Source organism: Lissotriton helveticus, chromosome 7 (genome assembly GCF_964261635.1).
Source record: "Lissotriton helveticus chromosome 7, aLisHel1.1, whole genome shotgun sequence".
NCBI classification, from domain to species: Eukaryota; Metazoa; Chordata; class Amphibia; order Caudata; family Salamandridae; genus Lissotriton; species Lissotriton helveticus.
In genome coordinates, this window is record NC_136068.1 from 1,294,971,640 (window position 1) to 1,294,990,312 (window position 18,673).

The 18,673-nt window shown below is 50.9% G+C and overlaps 1 protein-coding gene across 4 annotated transcripts in view; it reads right to left on the minus strand.

Annotated features, from left to right (window-relative positions):
- Positions 1–18,673, minus strand: part of UNC13D (unc-13 homolog D) — an 880,699-nt gene that overhangs the window by 185,173 nt on the left and 676,853 nt on the right. The window lies entirely within an intron of this gene.

The following is an 18,673-nucleotide window of genomic DNA, read 5'->3' on the forward strand; positions in this document are numbered from 1 at the left end:
CCTGTGGATTTCTCACCTTGTGAATATCCCCTGCGCCAGCAGCATTCGGAAATATTTCGTAGCTCTCCACGCCGACGAGGACGACGTCACAATAGCATGGCTGCGCTCGCGGCTCCGCTGACGTCATCGGAGCCATAAAGAGCCTCGTCGGCATGATGACGTCAGTTCTGCCCTTTTTTTCCGTGCCTTCGAGGAACACGGACGGACCAACACAAATATATACAGTATACACAGTACACAGTATTCAAAACAACACACACAGTGTGAAATCAATGCAGTAAAACAAAAAGAATAATACACTTCCTTTGAAAGTAACAGATAGAAAATATCACCATTGCAGGTATACAAGGGTGGACAACGGGGAGGCGGGTGGGTCAGTGAGGAATCCACAGCCAGACACTGTTTCCACCAGAAAAAGCGTTACCGAGGGTAAGTAACTTGTTCTTCTGATGGAAACATCTGCCAGTGGATTCCTCACCTTGTGAATAGAGTCCCACAGCAGTCCCCACTCCCGGAGGAGGGTGTCCACCCTTCTATACCAAAAAGTCCTGAACGAGCAAATAATGCTTTGCGAAAGTGTGGAGGGAGACCCAAGTTGCCGCTCTACAAATGTCCTCCACAGGAACACACCTAGATAAGGCAGATGTAGAAGACTTTGCTTTAGTAGAGTGAGCTCTTATACCCTCTGGAGTATCCTTACCGGCCAAAGAGTAACAGATCTTGATGCCCAAGATAATCCATCTGGAAAGGGTGCGCTTGTGTACCGCTCTGCCTTTCCTGCAGCCAATGAAACCCACGAAGAGCTGGTCATCCACACGAAAGTCTTTAGTCCTATCGAGGTAAAAACTCACCGCCCTTTTAGGGTCCAAGCGGTGAAGCCGCTCCTCCTCCTTGGAAGGGTGAGGGGGAGGATAGAAGGTAGGAAGGAAAATGGACTGCCACAGATGGAAGGGAGTTACCACCTTAGGCAGAAAAGCAGCCCTGGTCCTGAGTATCATTCTATCAGCATGAATGGTCAAGAACGGGGGTTTCGAACTCAGAGCTTGAAGCTCACTTACCCTTCTTGACGAGGTAATGGCAACAAGAAATACAGTTTTAAAAGACAATAGTCACAATAAATGGATTGGGCGGAAACTTGTTAGTAAGGCCCTTAATGAACCTTAACAGAATGGGCGACTTGAACAAAGACGGCTGATCCGGCAAGCAATGAACGCTGACAAAGCCGATAAATAGCCCTTCACAGTAGTCACAGCAAAGCCCTGCTGGGCTAGTGAGAGAGTAAACTGAAGGATGTCGGATAAGCGAGCCCTCAAAGGGTCAATAGACTTCTCCTCACAACAATTGACAAATTTGGCCCACCTATAGGAATAGATAGACTTGGTGGAGTGTCGCCTGGCCGATAAAATAACGTCCACCACGTCAGGCGAGAGAGAGATAGAATTCAGGTTGCCCCGTTCAATCTCCAGGCATGAAGGTGTAAGCTCTGGAGGTGGGGGTGTAGAACCTGCCCCTGCGACTGCGAGAGGAGGTCAGCCCTGAGAGGGAGACGGAGCAGAGGGCGCGACGAGAGGTGGAGTAGATCTGTGTACCACACCCTTCTTGGCCAATCCGGGGCGATCAATATGACTTGGGCCCGGTCTTGGCGAATCTTCCTCAGATCCCGAGGAATCATGGGTATGGGAGGAAACGCGTAAAGGAGTTGTGAGCCCCAACTCAACTGAAACGCATCCCCCAAAGCTCCCTGCATCGAATACTGGATACTGCAGAATGACGGGCAGTGAGCGTTCTCGTGAGTGGCAAACAGGTCCACCTGAGGAGTTCCCCACGTCCGAAAGATGTGACGAACCACCTCCAGATGAAGCCTCCACTCGTGGTCGGCAGAGAACTGCCGACTGAGACTGTCTGCACGCACGTTCAGAACTCCGGCCAGATGATTTGCCAACAGACAAATCTGGTGGTCCTGAACCCAAGACCAGAGACGCAGAGCCTCTCTGCAAAGACAATGCGACCCCACTCCTCCCTGCTTGTTGACATACCACATCGCGGTAGTGTTGTCTGTCAGGACTTGAAACGACTGACCGTGAAGGGAAGGAGGAAGGCCTTGAGCGCCAAACGTATCGCCCGTAACTCCAGAAGGTTAATGTGAAGCAACTTTTCCTCTGTAGACCAAAGATCCCTGATCTCCAGGTCCCCCAGATGAGCACCCCACTCTAGTTATCACGGTATCACTGTGGCCACCAATGGAGGAAGATGGAAGGGCTATCCTTGAGACAGATTGCCCTCCACGCCCACCAAGATAGATCCGCTGCAGTGTCTCTGGAGATCTTGATCGACTCCCTGAGATCCCCTTGTGCTGAAACCACTGCCTGCGGAGGCACCACTGGAGCTCCCTCATATGTCAGCGTGCATGGGTGACCAGCAGAATGCAGGAAGCAAACAGACAGAGCAGACGAAGGGCCTTCAGGACTGGAACGACTGCTCCACGGTAGAATAAAGGGATAGTTTCCTGAATGTTGAGAATACTTTGTGGAGGTGGGAATGCTCGACACACAGTAGTGTCCAGTACCGCCCCTATGAACAGGTTGCGCGGAGAGGGCACCAGGTGAGACTTGGGCACGTTTATCGAAAAACCTAATTTGTACAACAGCTGAGTTGTCACCTGCAGATGATGAAGCACCTTTTCTCGTCCAGATAGGGGAAAACCGGAATCCCCAATCTCCTGAGATGGGCCGCCACCACTGCCATCACCTTGGTGAAGACTCGAGGTACAGTAGTAAGTCCAAACGGGAGAACCTCAAACTGATAGTGTTGCGATCCCACCATAAAACGGAGATACTTCCTGTGCGACTTCAGGGTTGGGATATGAAAATAAGCATCCTGCAAGTCCATGGACACCATTCAGTCCTCCTGTTGAAGCGCTTGAAGAACCTGCGCAAGGGTGAGCGTCTTGAACTTCTCCTGCTTTAGAAAAAGGTTCACGATCCTGAGATCCAGGATTGGACGGACCATGCCATCCTTCTTGGGTATCAGGAAATATAGGGAGTAGAATCCCTGACCCCTTTCCCGCTCTGGAACCACCTCTATTGCACCTTTTTTTGAATAATGTTAGGACTTCCTCCTGCAGGAGAATAAGGTGGTCCTCCGAGCATGCTCCTTGGCAAGGAGGGTAATTTGGAGGGAATTCCCGAAAGGGAAGAGCATACCCATTTTCCACAAGATTTAGAACCCAAAGGTCCGTAGTGACCGATTCCCAATCTTGCAGAAAATGGGTAAGCCGACGACCCACATGATCAAGAATGGTGGGTCTAAGGCTGCTTTGCTGTGGCAAGAGGGGGGGAGATAGACGAGGAGGGCTGACGACTGAGGACATCCTCTGTTCTTGCCTCTATACGACTTATACAGAGTATTTTGCTGCTGCTGAGGTTGACTGTAGGTCCGAAAGGATGACCTTCCAAAACCTCTATCTTCTATAGCTGAAACCTCTAGGCTGCGCCTGCAGGCCCTGAGACTTAGCAGTGGCTTTGCTGTCTTTGAACCTCTCTAAGGCGGAATCTGCTTTTTTACCCCAACAGCCCAGAACCATCGAAAGCAAGGTCAAGAAGAGTCGCCTGCACATCTGGAGAGAACTCCGATGACTTGAGCCAAGCACCTCTCCCCGTGGCAACCAAATATCCCATAATCCTAGCAACAGAGTCTGCAGTGTCCAGACCACTCTGTATAACCTGGCGCGCAGCTGCCGGAGTGTCCGCCAAGACTTCGTTAAAATTCTGTCTGTCTTCTTCAGACAATTTAGGAGCAGGCTGTTTTGCAGAGTCCATGAGAGCATGTATATAACGTCCCAAAAGACAGGTGGCATTTGTGGACTTCAAGGCCATGCTTGCTGAAGAAAATTCCTTTTTAGCCGATTGATCAAGCCTCTTAGAATCTCTGCCCCCAGGTACTTGGCGAAAAGCCCCTGATGATTTCATAGAACAAGCAGCTTGAACCACCAGGCTCTCAGGAAATGGATGAGATATAAGGAAGTCCGGGTCTACTGGAGCCGCCCTGTACCTCCTAGATTTTGATACTGCTGGAGCTGAAAAGGGCTGACGCCAAACTTCCATAGCTGGCTCAGTGATAGCATCACTAAAAGGCAAGAATGGGTCTATCACAGTGGAGGGAGAATGTAGAACCTCAGTCAAAATATTAGACTTGAACTCAGTTGTGGGAAGCTGTAGATCTAAAAGCTCTGCCGCCTTCCCAATAACTATGTGATAAGGAGCTACATCCTAAGAAGGAACATCTGAAGGAGGAGAAAGCTCCCACCCGATGGACATATTTAGGCCACTTGCCTCCTTCAACCCCTCAAATAAGTTTTCTGACTCCTCCATCTCACCTTCCTCTATTTTTTACTCTGCTCGATAACGTTGCTCTTCCAAAACTATCTGAGCCTCTGCCTCGACCTCATCCTTAGAACCGGCGTCGGCAGCGCCAGACACTACTCCGACGGATCAGGCGTAAAACACTGATTCGGAGGCACAGCCTGAGTCGTGTGAGGTCGAGCTGACGGCGCCGGAGATGAAGCATCCGGCGTCGATGTCCTCGGCGCCGGAAAATGCCAGGATGGAGACGCTGGAAGAAACCGCATAAAGGGAGCCTGAGCATAAGCCTGAGGAACTCCCAGGTAAAAGGCCATAGAACCCATGGGACCCGAAGGCGCTCTAGAGGGGTACACAGCTCTAGCAAATACTCCATACATTGCATTTAAGTAAAGTGATGGATCTTAACCCGGGCCAGGGAAAGGTGGGTAAGCCCCCGGTACAGACTCAGGCTGAGGCATTACTGGACTCGGGCCAACCGGCACCGACAGTGGAGCCAATGGAGTCGAAGACTCATCAGTACTGGAGCCTCTACCACCGCAGCCGGAGACTGAGCCAGCGAGAGTGTTCCGCGAAGCTTCAGGCGAAGCCGAATGAGCAGGAGTACCCTGATGCAAGCCTAAAGGGGATGGAGAAACAAAGTCCTCACGATGTCGAGGAGCTGGCAAAGTCGACTTTGGAGCCGCATCCTTGCCTGAACGGCGTCGAGAGCCGTGCCTTTTCTTCTTCTTGTGCTTCTTCGACTTCGAAGTATGTCCCGACGTCGACTTCGATCTTGACCTGGACCTTGATCTTCTTCGACCTCTCTTCTCCTTTCTCATCTTCGCCATGAAGAGTTTAGCTTCTCTCTCCTTCAAGGCTTTAGGGTTCATCTTGCGACAACAAGAGCAACCCTCGACATCATGGTCCGACGACAGGCACCAGACAGTCCTTGTGGGGGTCCGTGATGGACATATGTCCCCCACATTCTCTACAGGGCTTGAAACCCGACTTCCTTGAAGACATCCTCAAAAAAGGAAACAAGGTAAGCAAGCCAAAACACAATGTAACAAGAACACGCGGAGAGTCCCAGAAAAACGTTAGCGCCGGCGGCGTGGAAAAAAGGGAACTGACGTCATCACGCCAACGAGGCTCTCTTATGGCTCCGGTGCCGCGAGCGGAGTCATGCTATTGTGATGTCGTCCTCGTCGGCGTGGAAACCTGCGAAAAATTTCCGAATGCTGCTGGTGCAGGGGATATTCACAAGGTGAGGAATCCACTGGCAGATGTATCCATCAGAAGTGGCTTGTAACTTGAAGGTTTATAATAGCCGCATCTCTTGATGAGGTGTGATTAAGGTCTAATTTAGTTTGTGCTTCTATTACTGCTGGAAGCAGCAAGTTAGCATCACCATTTCGCTGCTCTTGATGGCTGTGTGTACACCTTTGAGTCTGTCAGAGGGCTGACAAACTGGCAAGCAGGCTGACAAATTAGCTATGCTGACAGGCTGATGGAAGGTCAGGGGAGCAGAAACGCAGGAACACAGGTGGAATTAATTGCCTTGTAAGTGGGAAGTAGGCGAAGACAATTGACAGAGAGGCTGGCAGTAGATCTAGGCAGCAATGGGCAGTGGTAGGGGCAGCAGGAGGCAACAGAGAGTGATGTTAAGCTGCCTCACTCCTTACCTTCTACGGCGTGATAGATGGAACAATAAATCAGCCGGCATCTCCCCCTCTCAACACCTCCGCCTGGACTCTGGAATCAAACTCCTGGGGTTCTGGGCTTGACAACGGATCACAACGCACCACACTCCCTATTCCCTTGCTCCGCTCCTGCAACAGCGTCTAGTGTCTGATATCAATTCCACAATTCTCATGGGTCTCCAACTCTGATGTGATTACAGCTGCTGATTACCAGTGGCGACTGGACTTCGGCTGACTGTGACGGACGTCCACACCTGTGGCCTGAATCATCTCAGCAGAACTGAGGAGTAGCCCAGGAAGACCCCCAGTGGCTGCACAGCATCTTCAGCATTCTTGAGCAGCTTCAGCATCCTGTACCTCTTGCATCAAGACCACGCCATTAAATTCAGTAACAAGGAGACATAGACATGGAACCCGACTGGAGACTGCTTTTCTTGAGGCAGCAACTGCTTGTTGGACCTTGCTGGTCCCGGTCCCCTTGACTGGCTCCATACTAGAGGTGGTCCCCCAAAGTAACTCTAAGTAACCGCATACCGACCTGTAAAAGATTTTCTTGAAAAACGTGTCAAATTCATTGAGTTTGCCAATGCTTGTTTGCAGTTGAGTGAAACGTCCTTATTTACTGTTCCTTGTAAAATCTGTATCTCCGGAAAACCTCCAATGAATCTTTGTAGTTTTGCTGTCCATAAATTCATAAAAATACAATTGGTGTTGGATTTCTTTCTTTCTTCTTCAATTGTCTTGGTGCTGTTTAAATGCTTTACACTTGTTCCTTTGTGTAAGCCTCACGGCTCAGAGCAGCAGCTACTCAATGTTAAGCTAAGATTTACCAAAAAAGCCTGACTCATCCTAAAGGGGGTTGTAGTGGATCACACAGTGAGGTCATACAGCTACACCATACAATAAACTACACTCCATTTCCTCACACTCAGGTACTGTCATTGGGCAAGGTGGATTTAAAGAAAAAAATTATTTTTATTATATAAACAGGCTCCATACAATCGCAAAAAAGTCATCAGCAGTAGAACGGTGATACAGATAGGACAATGCTACATAGCATAACACATCTTCAAATAAGCTTGCATTGGTAGATCAAGCCCACCCTGGCGCCCCCTCCCATCCAGACAGCCAACCCGCTAGTCACCCCCTCCGTGGATCTCTCCACCGTGAGCATACCTGCAGGTGGATGTACGTTGTTCCAACGCATGCTTTTACCACGCATGCCGTTACAACGCAAGTTTTACAACGTAAGCCATTACAACGCATTGCTTTGGGGGGTGCTGGATAGTGAATAGTTTAATTTACTATTCCAACTCCAGTCCCCGTGGATAGTAGGGAAGGTGTTGGATAGTAAATTAAACTATTACTTATACTAGAGCGCCCCCCAGTGCAATGCGTTATAATGGTTTTCGTTGTAAAACCTGCGTTGTAAAAGCACTGCGTGGTAAAAGTTGCGTGGTAAAGGATGGTTCTGCCGCAGGTACTATGATGACACTGTATCCTCTGCCGCCTCGCTCCCTCCTCTCATCCCACCCCACCTACCATCCGTCTCAGTGTGTGAAGTAACTGGCAATTTCTCCCCCATAACTAATTGGACCCAGACGTGTCTTGAGTATTTACCAGCTCTCCTCTATGTTGCCTCCATGCCGCCCACACCGTCTCCCACTTTTTAGGGAATCCCCTACTTTAATAAATGACTCTTTCTGCTCTCTGGCACCAATCCAGGTCCGTCTCCCAGTCTTCCACTGTTGGTATCACCTCACTCCCCCATAGCCTCACTATGTTCCGCTTTGCAACCATGCTAGCTAACGCTAACCAGATCGTGTCACCTTTCGACCATGTGATATCACTCGTGACTCCCAATCAGTGCCAACGAGCCTCCAAGGGGACTTCCGACCCTACTACCTCCCCCATGATGTCAGATAATCTGGACCAGTAGGCCCTGATCTTGGTACAGTCCCATAATATATGAAAAAACGTGCCTTCCTCCCCACAGGCCCTCAGACAGAACCTCGAATCGGCATAGCCGATTCTAAACTGTGTCGTGCGTGGGGTGTAGGAGCGGTGCAAAATATGGAGCTGGATGAGTCGGAACCTAGCTCGAATCGCTACCTCAGGGGGCCCAGGGGATCAGCCATGTTGTTAATTAGTTTTTTATACGTCAGGGAAATTGCTTTGTCTACCATTGGATCCATCAACAGCCTGTTCTCCAGAGGGGCGTATTCCAGGAGTTGTTCCCCAGCCGGCAGATGTTCATGAATGGCGTGTCTGAGCTGCTGGTAATGTAAGAATTCCCTGCTCCTCATTTGGAATTCTACCTGTAGGGATGCGAAGTCCATCACGTCTCCCCTCCTCCAAAGGTCTCCTAACCTTTCAATGCCTATGAGGCTCCATGCCTGGAGGCCCTTTAACTTTACCACTGCTGGAAGAAAGTCTCCGGCCCACAATGGGGTCTGAGCTGTGAGTTTCGCCCCCCACCCCAACAACTTCGTTGCCCGCTTCCAAATTCCCACCACTGCTGCCGTTTGAGGTGGGAGAGATCTGTGGTCTCTTCCCTTATTGTATAGGGCTGCCAGATATGTGCCGGTACCGAGGATCATGCGTTCCACCCGATATGCCCGTTCCTCCAAAGAAGCAAACACCCAGCCATTCACATTAATCAGCTGGGTCGCCCAGTAATACAGCCGGACATCTGGGACTGCTAACCCGCCTTCATACATTCCCCTCTGCAATTTCATCAGAGCGATCCTCGGGCAACCCCCCCCTCCACAGCAATGAGCGCTGCTCCGATTCCACCGCTCGGAAGAAGTGTTCTGGTACCGTGAACGGCGCGCTTTGCAGCACATAGAGCAGACAGGGGAGAGCCATCATTTTGAATAGGACCACTCGCCCCATTAAGGTTAGAGGGAGTCCTCCAGTGCTCGACGTCACCGCGTAGGCGCTCCATCTGAGCCATGACATTTAAACGCATATAGTCCGCTTCGGTCTTCGCGATCCAGATCCCCAGGTAGCAGAAGATCTCCTTCCATACTAATCCTCCGCACTCACTTGTGAGGCACGGTGTCTGGCCGCTAAAACATGATGCAGGGATTTGTCCCAGTTGATGCGGTATCCTGAGAAGGTACCGAACCGGTGGAGGATCTCCAGCAGTCTCCGAATGGAAGTCTCTGGACGCTGGACATACAGGAGGACATCATCGGCGTATAACAAAATATGCTCCTCCCAGCCTACCCCCAGGTCTATGCCCCTCCGTCCACACCCACGCCGCCAAAGGTTCCAACGCTAATGCGAACAGGGTCGGAGAGAGCGGGCAGCCCTGTCTCGTGCCCCATCCCAGATGAAACTCCCTAGACAATGCTCCGTTAACCTTCACTCTCGCCAGCGGGTCGGAGTATAGGAGTCTCACCCACGCTCGAAATTTGTCGCCAAACCCCATCCTGCCCAAGACTGCATATATGTACTGCCACTCCATGCTATCGAAGGCCATGTGAGCGTCTAGCGAGAGCAGGGCCGCTGGTGTGTCTGGCCGGCCGCTGTCATCTGTATCACGGTGAGAAGCCTTGTTCCCGTTTGGTGTCGATCCTCGCATAAGAAGCAGACTGCAGGCGGTCTAGCTGTATTAGGGGAAGGCAACCGGTCGTTTTTTATCAAAACCGACGAACTTTGTGGAAGTCGGCATACTGATATCTGTAGCGGACTTTGCCATACATATTTGGCATTTAAATTTAAGATTTTTATGAGTTGTGGGAATTGAATTTTTAATCCTGAAGGTGTTGGCTTTAAAAACAAGTGCCAAACCGAAACACGTCGATGCATTTTGAGCTGTGACACATTACGTTTCTGGAACACAACTACTCCAATTACAATATTAGGATAGGATTTGGAGTCTGATTAGATTCTTTGACTAATGTATTCACCTCATTTTTAATTGGAAGCATTTTCCTTATTATTTTTCCCACTATATGTGTATAAATGTATGTGTATTTTAATTGGTATAACATTGTATACTATGTTTTTTAATATATTGAAATAAACTGTACACCTTTTAATTTATTATTATTGTTGTTATCAATTTGCTCCATATTTTGCTGCTTAAATTTATATGTGTGAAATGATGTGAATATAAGCATTGGCTACTTGTAAGTTCACCCAAAGGGGAAACTTTTCTTGACAATTTGTCTTTTGGTACCCTACCCCTTTGGATTCTGGGTCCCTCTCTTTTGTTAGAGATCTGTATCACCCCAAACAGGCGCCTCAGATTAAGCCGCGTGCTCCTATGCGGCATAAAACCGGACTGGTCCGGGTGTATCAGTGACTGCACTACCGCTCCTAGTCTGGTGGCTAAAATCTTGCCCAGGACTTTCGTTTAAAAGTTGAGGAGTGATATTGGCCTGTAAGAACTGCATCTTTCCTGTGGCTTACCAGACTTATCAATCACCACAATTGTGGCTGATCGAAGATCTTTTGCCAGCCGCCCTGCCTGTAGAGCCTCCTTGTACATTTCCAGCATATGGGGTGCAATTCTACTAGAGACACACCTAAACGCCTCCGCTGGAAAGCCATTGGGCCCCGGCGCCTTCCCCGCCTGCAAGTCACCCATGGAATGTTCTATTTCCGACACTGTAATGTCGGAATCCAGAATGTCCCTATCCACTGGCTCCAACGTGGGTAGCCGCAGGGAGGTCAAAAAATCCTCGCACTCTCTCGCATTCGGCTGAGTTTGGGACCGATAGACTGCTTCGTAGTAGCAGGCGAACTCCTCCGCTATTTCCACACTCGTGGTACTCATCGTCCCCGCTTGGGTACGAATCCCAGGCACCCAATTGCGATCCCTATCTCTCCTCTCTAGCCAGGCTATCATCTTGTTAGCTTTGTCACCCAAGTCATACGCACGCCTCTGGGTAGCTAGTGCTCGCGACCTCGCCTGGTCGCAGAGCATATGCTTCATTTCTCCAGGAGGCGGCATTTATGACGCCTATCCTGCTGTTGTTCTTGTGTTTCCTCCCTTTCTTTCTCCAGTTCCTGCAGCTCCAATTCAAGTCCATCTACTTGGGCGCTTTTCTCCTTCTTCCGCTTACCCACCTCTGCCTGCACATACCCCCTAACTACAGTCTTGTATGCCGCCCACACTATGATGCGCGATCTAACGGAGGCGACGTTGTCCGTAAAATATTGGTCCACTCGCTCCCTAAACTGCGCCTGGAACTCCTGATCCTTAAATGGAAAAGCATCCAGCCTAGGGGGTGCACCCCATTCCCTTCTAGGGCCCCGCAACTGTACCTCCACTGGGGAATGGTCTGAGATACACCTTGCCTTGTGACATCCACCGTGGAAGGAGTTCATGCCGCTCGTTTGTGTGAATATGTAATCCAGTCTGGACCCCGACCCGTGTGCAGCTGATATGTGCGTGAATTGTCGGGTGTGGGGGTTATGGGCCCTCCATAGGTCAACTAAGCCCAGCGCCTGTGTGAAATCTCGGCGGTGGCTCACCCTCCCTCTTGGGGACGTCCCCGGTGACCTGTCAATGTCCCCCACCATCACATCGTTCATATCGCCTCCTAGGAGTAGGACCCCAGACGGCATGTCCAATAACAATTTCCCTATGTCAGGTAGGGTAGTGCCTTGCAACCTCGGGGGGGACATAGCGCGAGCAAATGTTTAGGGTTACCCCCTCCCACAGCCCCGTAAGAGCTGCGTACCTCTCATGAGGATCCAACCACTGCCGCCCTATGACCAGCGGGAGGGAGTTTTTAATCAGGATCCCTACGCCCCTCGAGCCCGTAGTGAAACCGGCGTGCTCCCTAAGTGTGTAACCAAATCTGTTGAGTGCCTTATAGTGATTACCCACCAAATGTGTTTCTTGAAGCAACACTATATCAGGGCCGTGCCTATGCAAATACTGAAGGACCATGGTGCGCTTGATCTTATCTCGCAAGCCGTTAACATTCCAGGATAGGACCGTGACTGTCCGTGTCGTTGCCATGTGCATCAGAAAAAGAAATCAGTACATATTGCAAAACGATACGCAGAACCCCACTGCCTCCCACCACCCACCTGCCTGCCAACTGTGCCTCTGGAGCCATTGAAACTTGACACAAAACTAACATTGCGGTCATCAACCAACTTGCAACCCTCCTTCCCCAACCCCTGGATCCCCCCCCCACCCTGCTACCCTGCATCGCAGGCCAAACAGGCCCAGCATACCCCAACAAGCAGAGCGCCTGTCGCCCAATCAACGAAAAACTAAGGGGTAAGTGGCAACCAAAAGGCCATCCTAAGGGTACCAGCCGACCCCGTGTCGCAAACACATGTCACCACTCAATGTCCGCTTAAAGACCTGGCACCACATACCTCCCCTCCCCCCCAAGACCCCCCCCACAGTACTTTACCACATGTCCGCCAGGGGCAGAATGTCCCCCAACTCAGTCCTCGCTCACTGCAGGCCACCACAGCCCCAACTCGTAGCAACAGTTAGACCCACACGGGAGTCCGCCAAGGGGGCACAGTTGTCCAAATATATCCGTGCGCCGAACCACTGCCATCCGAATCAGCCCAGATCCGGTGAGGCCGATAAGCTGCGTATCCCGTGTCTGTCCGGCGTCCGAGGAGCACTCTGCCTCCGATCATCACCTCCCACAGAGACCAGCGAAGTTGTCTGGTACGGAGCATCTGTAGTCCGCCAGCCACCCTTCTGGCGCGAGCCATGTGAGGGCCGCTGCGTTTCTTCGATCCACGCCATGGCCTCCTCTGGGGATGTAATGAAGAAGGATTTGCCCTCAGCCAAGATCTTGAGACGCGCCGGAAAAAACATCATGTACTTGAGGCCCAATGCTCGTAGCTCCTTTTTTACACCATCGAAGGAACGGCGCTCCTGCTGTACCCTGTACGGAAAGTCCGGAAAGAACCGTATCACTGCATTGTCAATCCGGAGGTCACCCTTTTGAAGTGCCGCCTGTAGAATGGTGTACCGGTCACGGAAGTTGAGTATCTGGGCGATGATGGTCCTGGGAGGGGCCCCCGGACGGGGGAGGGGGACCGGGGCCCTGTGCGCACGTTCAATGATAAAGACCTTAGAGAGTCACTTGGGCTGGAGGTGTTTCAAGATGAAGTCTTCTAGGAACAGATCCATGCTTTGCCCCTCCATTTTCTCCGGTACACCTACCACCTGTACGTTGTTCCTCCGGGCCCTCCCTTCCTGATCCTCCAGCCGTGCCGTGTTCAGTTTTTGCTGGTGGGTCAGTTGCTGGACCTGCTGCTGCAATTGCTTAGTGGCGCTCTGAAGTTCGCCAATGTCCGTAGCATTCTGGGTGGCTTTTGCCGACGTTTTATTGAGGTCAGCCGGCTGTAGTGCCAACTCGATGGCCACCTGGTCTATCTTCGTCTCCAGTGTCGCTCCCAGTGGCTGGATGGCTTGCATAATGGCCGCCAACGACGGCTCCGACCCCTCCGCCACAGCTCCGGTGTGCGTGTCTCCTCCTCCACCCGTCGGGGCCATGTATTTGTCGATAGTGTTGGCTTGGGTGGCCATGGAGGACTTGGATTTGGTTAAAGTCTTGGATGGGAGTCCTGAGACGCCAGTGGAGCCCCCCCCTCTTGCCAGAGCCCTCAGACTCGCTGCCCCGTGCCTGGCCATGCACCCCCGGCGCCATCTTTCCCGGTCTTCGCCGCCAATCCACACACGTCGCTGGAGTCTCACCACAGGCCTCCTGCGCACCAACGGGCTCAGTCCAGCCCCCGCAGCGCGTTCTGCCTTAGCCTATCGCCAGTTAAGGGCAGGGTCCCGCTACTGCCTGTCGGCTTCCCCCGGCGCCTCCTGCCGTCCACCCCCTGCAGTGCAATCGAGTGTCCCCCTGTGGGTCACCAGCAAGAGGCCCCAACAGGTCACCAGGCTCAGACTCTCCTCTGATGGTCACTCTGGACCACCTGCAATCGGCGCACCCAGCCTCCAATTCACAGCAGCAGCACTGGGCCTCGTTAATCAATCTCCACCAGACAAGTTGAGCTCACCAGATCGCAGGGGGCACACAATCCAGCATTGCCCAAATGCGCCCCCCCGCCGTGTAGTCCAAGGCGGGCCGTCGACAAAAGTGCCGGCAATCACGGCCGACAGCGAGCACGAGTCCCGGACCGGGCCCCGGGACCCCTGTGCGTCCCCGGCCTCGTCCGCACTCAAGGCCGGGGCTTCTCCACTGCCACCGGCCAGAGCCGGGCCCCTGCAAGTCCGCAGACACCGGGCCGCACTGCTCCGTAATTCGGGGGAGGAGAGGGACCGGAGTGGTCTCTCAGCTCTCCCGCTGCCAGGATCAGCGGCTGTTGGGAGAGTGGCAACAGGATAATGGTCGGATTTAGGGGTCTTGTGCCGACCCTCGGAGGAGCCCCGAGACTACGCGGCCATCTTAGCCGCCGCCAGGCCACGCCCCCTAGTTGCTGGCAAGGTGGATTTTTATATGAATGTAGGCACCCTTGAGGTCTAATACGGTCAAGAATCGCCTTGTTGGAGCAGAGGAATAATGTCCTGCCGGATAGCCATGTGCAAATGCTTCAACAGAATATATTTGTTCACAGGCCTGAGTTCCAGGATGGGCCTGAGGTCCAGGATGGGCTTGAGATACTCGTCTATTTTGGGGAATGAGGAAGTGAACAGTGTTGACACGTTTGCCATAGTGTTGTGGAAACACTTTCTCCATTGCTGCTTTCTGAAGGAGCGCTTGCCCCTATTGCTCTAGGAGGAGAAGATGTTCCTTGCTGAGGATGTGTGTGTTAGGTGGGATGTTAGAAGGAGCTGCAAGAAGTTCTATGCAGAAGTTGCTGGGGACTACCGCAAAAAAAAAAGCCTAATTTCACGTGGTTTCCTCCCCCAACAGATGTGTGACCATGGGTGAAATGTAGAAGTTAGGGTGGGGCAAGTTATTCTTTGAAGGTGGCGTCACTTCGCTAGAGCCATCTCTACCCTTGCCCTTCGCTGTTACTCCTTCCCAGCTGCTTGTAGAAGGACAATTGCTGTCTTTAGTAAGACTGAGGCTGATTAGGGGAAGCGGGCTTGCCTCCTCCCGTGGGCTGTTCCCAAATGGAGCACCTAGCAGTTGGTGTTTGTAGGGCACCCACAGATCTCTATGTCCTTCTTGATTTTTTAAAGCATTTTATCAACTTATGGTGAAAAGATGTGTTCCCCATCAAATGGTATGTTAAGGAGATGATGCTGGATCCCCAGTTTAAACCTCAAGATCCAGAGCCAGGTATGGTGCCTTAGGAGAATGCTAGTGTTAATGCCTCCAGAGGCCCTGTCTGTGGGGACAGGGTTGACGTTGGAGAAGGCCTAGCAATCGGACACTATTTTCGGACACCCTTTCGTAAACTCTTCAAGAAGATGCCTTACGAGCTCCTGTATCTCCTCCCACTGAGACCTGCCTACATGTATGACTAACCACCAGTAAATAACTGTCCCCATAGCCACATTCTTGCTCCCTTCATCCATCTTTTTGCTCCCCTTGTAAGGGGGTTGGGAATTGCCTGTAGCATAAGAGGACGACCATTTGCGGGCAGTATGAACCATTCGGGAACTGGCAGGGACCTGAGCCTTGATGTAAACAAGGGGCACTGGGTGAGGATTTGTACTACTTCCTTACTCAGGGTGTTACTAAACCCTTGCCTTTACGGGCTTCTTAAGGGTGTCAGGGGCGGATTAAAGCATGCCCCTGCGCATTGGTAGGAACTGCGCCATCTGCTTTAACTTGGAGAGCATCCTGGTGGACATGCATGTTGACTATGTGAAAGTCTGCAACCCAATAAATGATCTCATGGTAGGCCATGGTATTGTTGGGTGGAGGAGCCATGACAGGATAGTGGCCAAGATCATGGTGGCCTGGGGAGAACACTAGTCACACCAGCAGTCATCTGTGGGCCCTGAATCTAAAGACTGGTCATAAGGCTCAGTAAGATCAAAGGGACTGCCAGGACTATAAAAAATGTGTGGCCCTCAGGTGTGACTCTACCGGAGGCATAGGGGATGGTGTGCGTGGAGGGGAAGGAGGTAGTGATGGAAGAGGCAGTGGCCAAGGTGAAACATAATGGAGAGAGTTAATACCCTGGCCTCTTATGTCTCTTTGGTACAAGTTCTAGGGAGCTTCAGAAACAAGTTCTTCCTCAAAGGCTAGCCTTCTTTTGTGAGGCTAGGTATGTGCTGGCTTTGGTGGAGGTAGCTTTGTTGAGATCTTCCTGGTAACAGGATGGATGAGAACGTACTTATGCCTAGTGCTGAGCTCCTCTAGGAGCCTCTATAGATGGTCAACTCCAATTTCTCGGAATGGTGCTTTTGGTCCCAAAGGGGGCTTTTTTGCCAGCTTGTGTGCGCCGCTTTCCGGTGCTGGCAAAACTGTTTGGCACCACTGGACCATGTACGGCTCAACAGCGAGAGAAGATCAACAACATAGGGCGGACTGTTCTTTGGTTCTAAAGCCTTTTCTCTGTGCCAACCAGAGCATGAAAGCAGCAGAGGCCTTGAAAGATGTAACCGTCTGTGCACAGGGCTCGATTCCTAAGCCCCACGGCAGCAGTGCACTATGTTGGCATGAGACTTCATGAGACCTCTTGTGAGGCCTTAAGTGAGTGTCTGAGTCAAGAGGCTTACTTACAGCTTTGGGTGTGGTGTTTGTTCGAGGGTTGATGGTCTTTGGTGCCATCTCAACTTTCTCTTTCTCCTTGTGCTCGGACGCACTTGAGGAGATTGACTCCACACTGGCTACGGCTTGGGCTGCAGGGATTCTCGAGGGGCTGGCCTCTTCTTCTTTGGCACTGAAGGGTCCTGTTCCCTAGTGATATTGGGGGTTTCAGAGAGCGCCTGTTGGTGCAGTTTGCAGTGCGTCCAATGTCTCTACCTTCGATACCTTAAAGTTTCCTTAGAGCAGAAGGCGAGCTAGGAGAGACTTATTTAGATTTTATTGCTGTAGACTATGCAGTGTGAGATTCAAGTGGCACTCAATGACTGTTTCATAAGGTGTTTGTCTTACACTTTAGACAGCAGATTCATATTTTTATGAATACCAGTTTTTCTAGAGATTTTCAAAGGATGGACACTCCTCTTCCAACTAGTCCATCACTAGAAGTCTGAACAAGAGCATACCACAATTGATAGCTATTATGGTTAAAAGCCAATTTTATAGTTTGTTGAGCGAGTATAAATGGCAGGTGTGGGCGAAGGGCAGAGATGGACTACTAGACCCCCAAACGTGGCTGCTGAAGTTGTTTGCCACTGGTGTCCCACAGTTCTCTAAACTGGGCCAAGTACAACCCTTTCCACACTTGACTCTGAGTAGCAAGGATGAACAGTCACAGGCTTCTCAGTGAGGCAGTGTGAGGGGCATGAAATCAGAGGGCAGCAATTACCAACAGACACAATACGTTTAATGTCCAACCCAGTATATGTCTTTTAAAAAAAACCTTTTAATTACACTAGAGTACTCAATATCAGATAATTCAAATCAAGTATACAGGGTGTTGCTCCTGATCATGACTCCTATGTGGGTGCAACACCCCATCTCTCCTCTCCATGCTTTCTACAACCAGGGAAACCCTATCTAGGGTTGCCTCCAGCAAGATTTACCAGACATACAAATAAAACTCAGGTGCAGATTATGTTTCCCCACCAGTCAAATGTGCAGTCAGTTCAATGTTGTACTTTCTCCACTGTCGCACTAAGCAGCAAAATAGTCTTTAATCCTTGCACTCACCTCAATGCATTTACAGTGGCCGACCACGGGTGGGAGCCTCCAGTCTTCACCAAGCCCAAACTCGCTTAACTGTCAGATGCCACCTGGCAGCCGCTGGTGCTGCTCTGCCGACACTCTCAGTAGTCATAGTCCACTTCTGGGCTGATGTAGATGCACTGCAAATCAGTTGCGGCCCGACCAATTAACACAACTAACACAACTAGACATGTATACATAGTCAGGCAGTTGTGGCATGGCCTGGGCAGTTGCAGCTCCAACCTAGACCAATGTTCGCAGCAGGCAGTTGCAACCCATCTTGGGTTGATGCACAAGGTTAGGCAGCTGCAGCCCGACCTAGGCTTGTACATTCAGTAAGAAAGATGGAGCCCATCCTGGGCCAACACACAGGGCCGGCAGCTGCAGCCCCAACAGGTTGCAGGTACTTCTTCCATAGACTTTAACGTGTAGCGCTGGAGGTTACTAACCTGACCAGCACCTCTGCACCCAGACACAAAAGGGCAGGTAAAATCAAACAGCTGATGGTTTCTTGGACCTTGGACCCCAAGCAACTTAGGTCCTAGAAGGCACCCTCCAAAAACGTTTGCAAGAATATCTATGCAGTGTATCTTTCTCCCATATGATAACATTACCACGTTCGAGGCACATACTTCAACACCGTTATATAACTGTATTTTTCTATTTCTACAAAAACCTATAACTCCGAAAGTACTTACCTGATTCCACTGTTCAATGTGTCTAAAATTATATAAAAATCTTTGTTTTTCTAAATTGATCTCGAATTTCTTCTCGAGTTTTGTCTCATATATTGACCCTGTGTACAACAAATGGTTTACACTACCCTCCTCTATTAAGGCTAAGCTGCTCGACCACATTATCACAATTAGGGCACTTGGGATTATTAATTTAT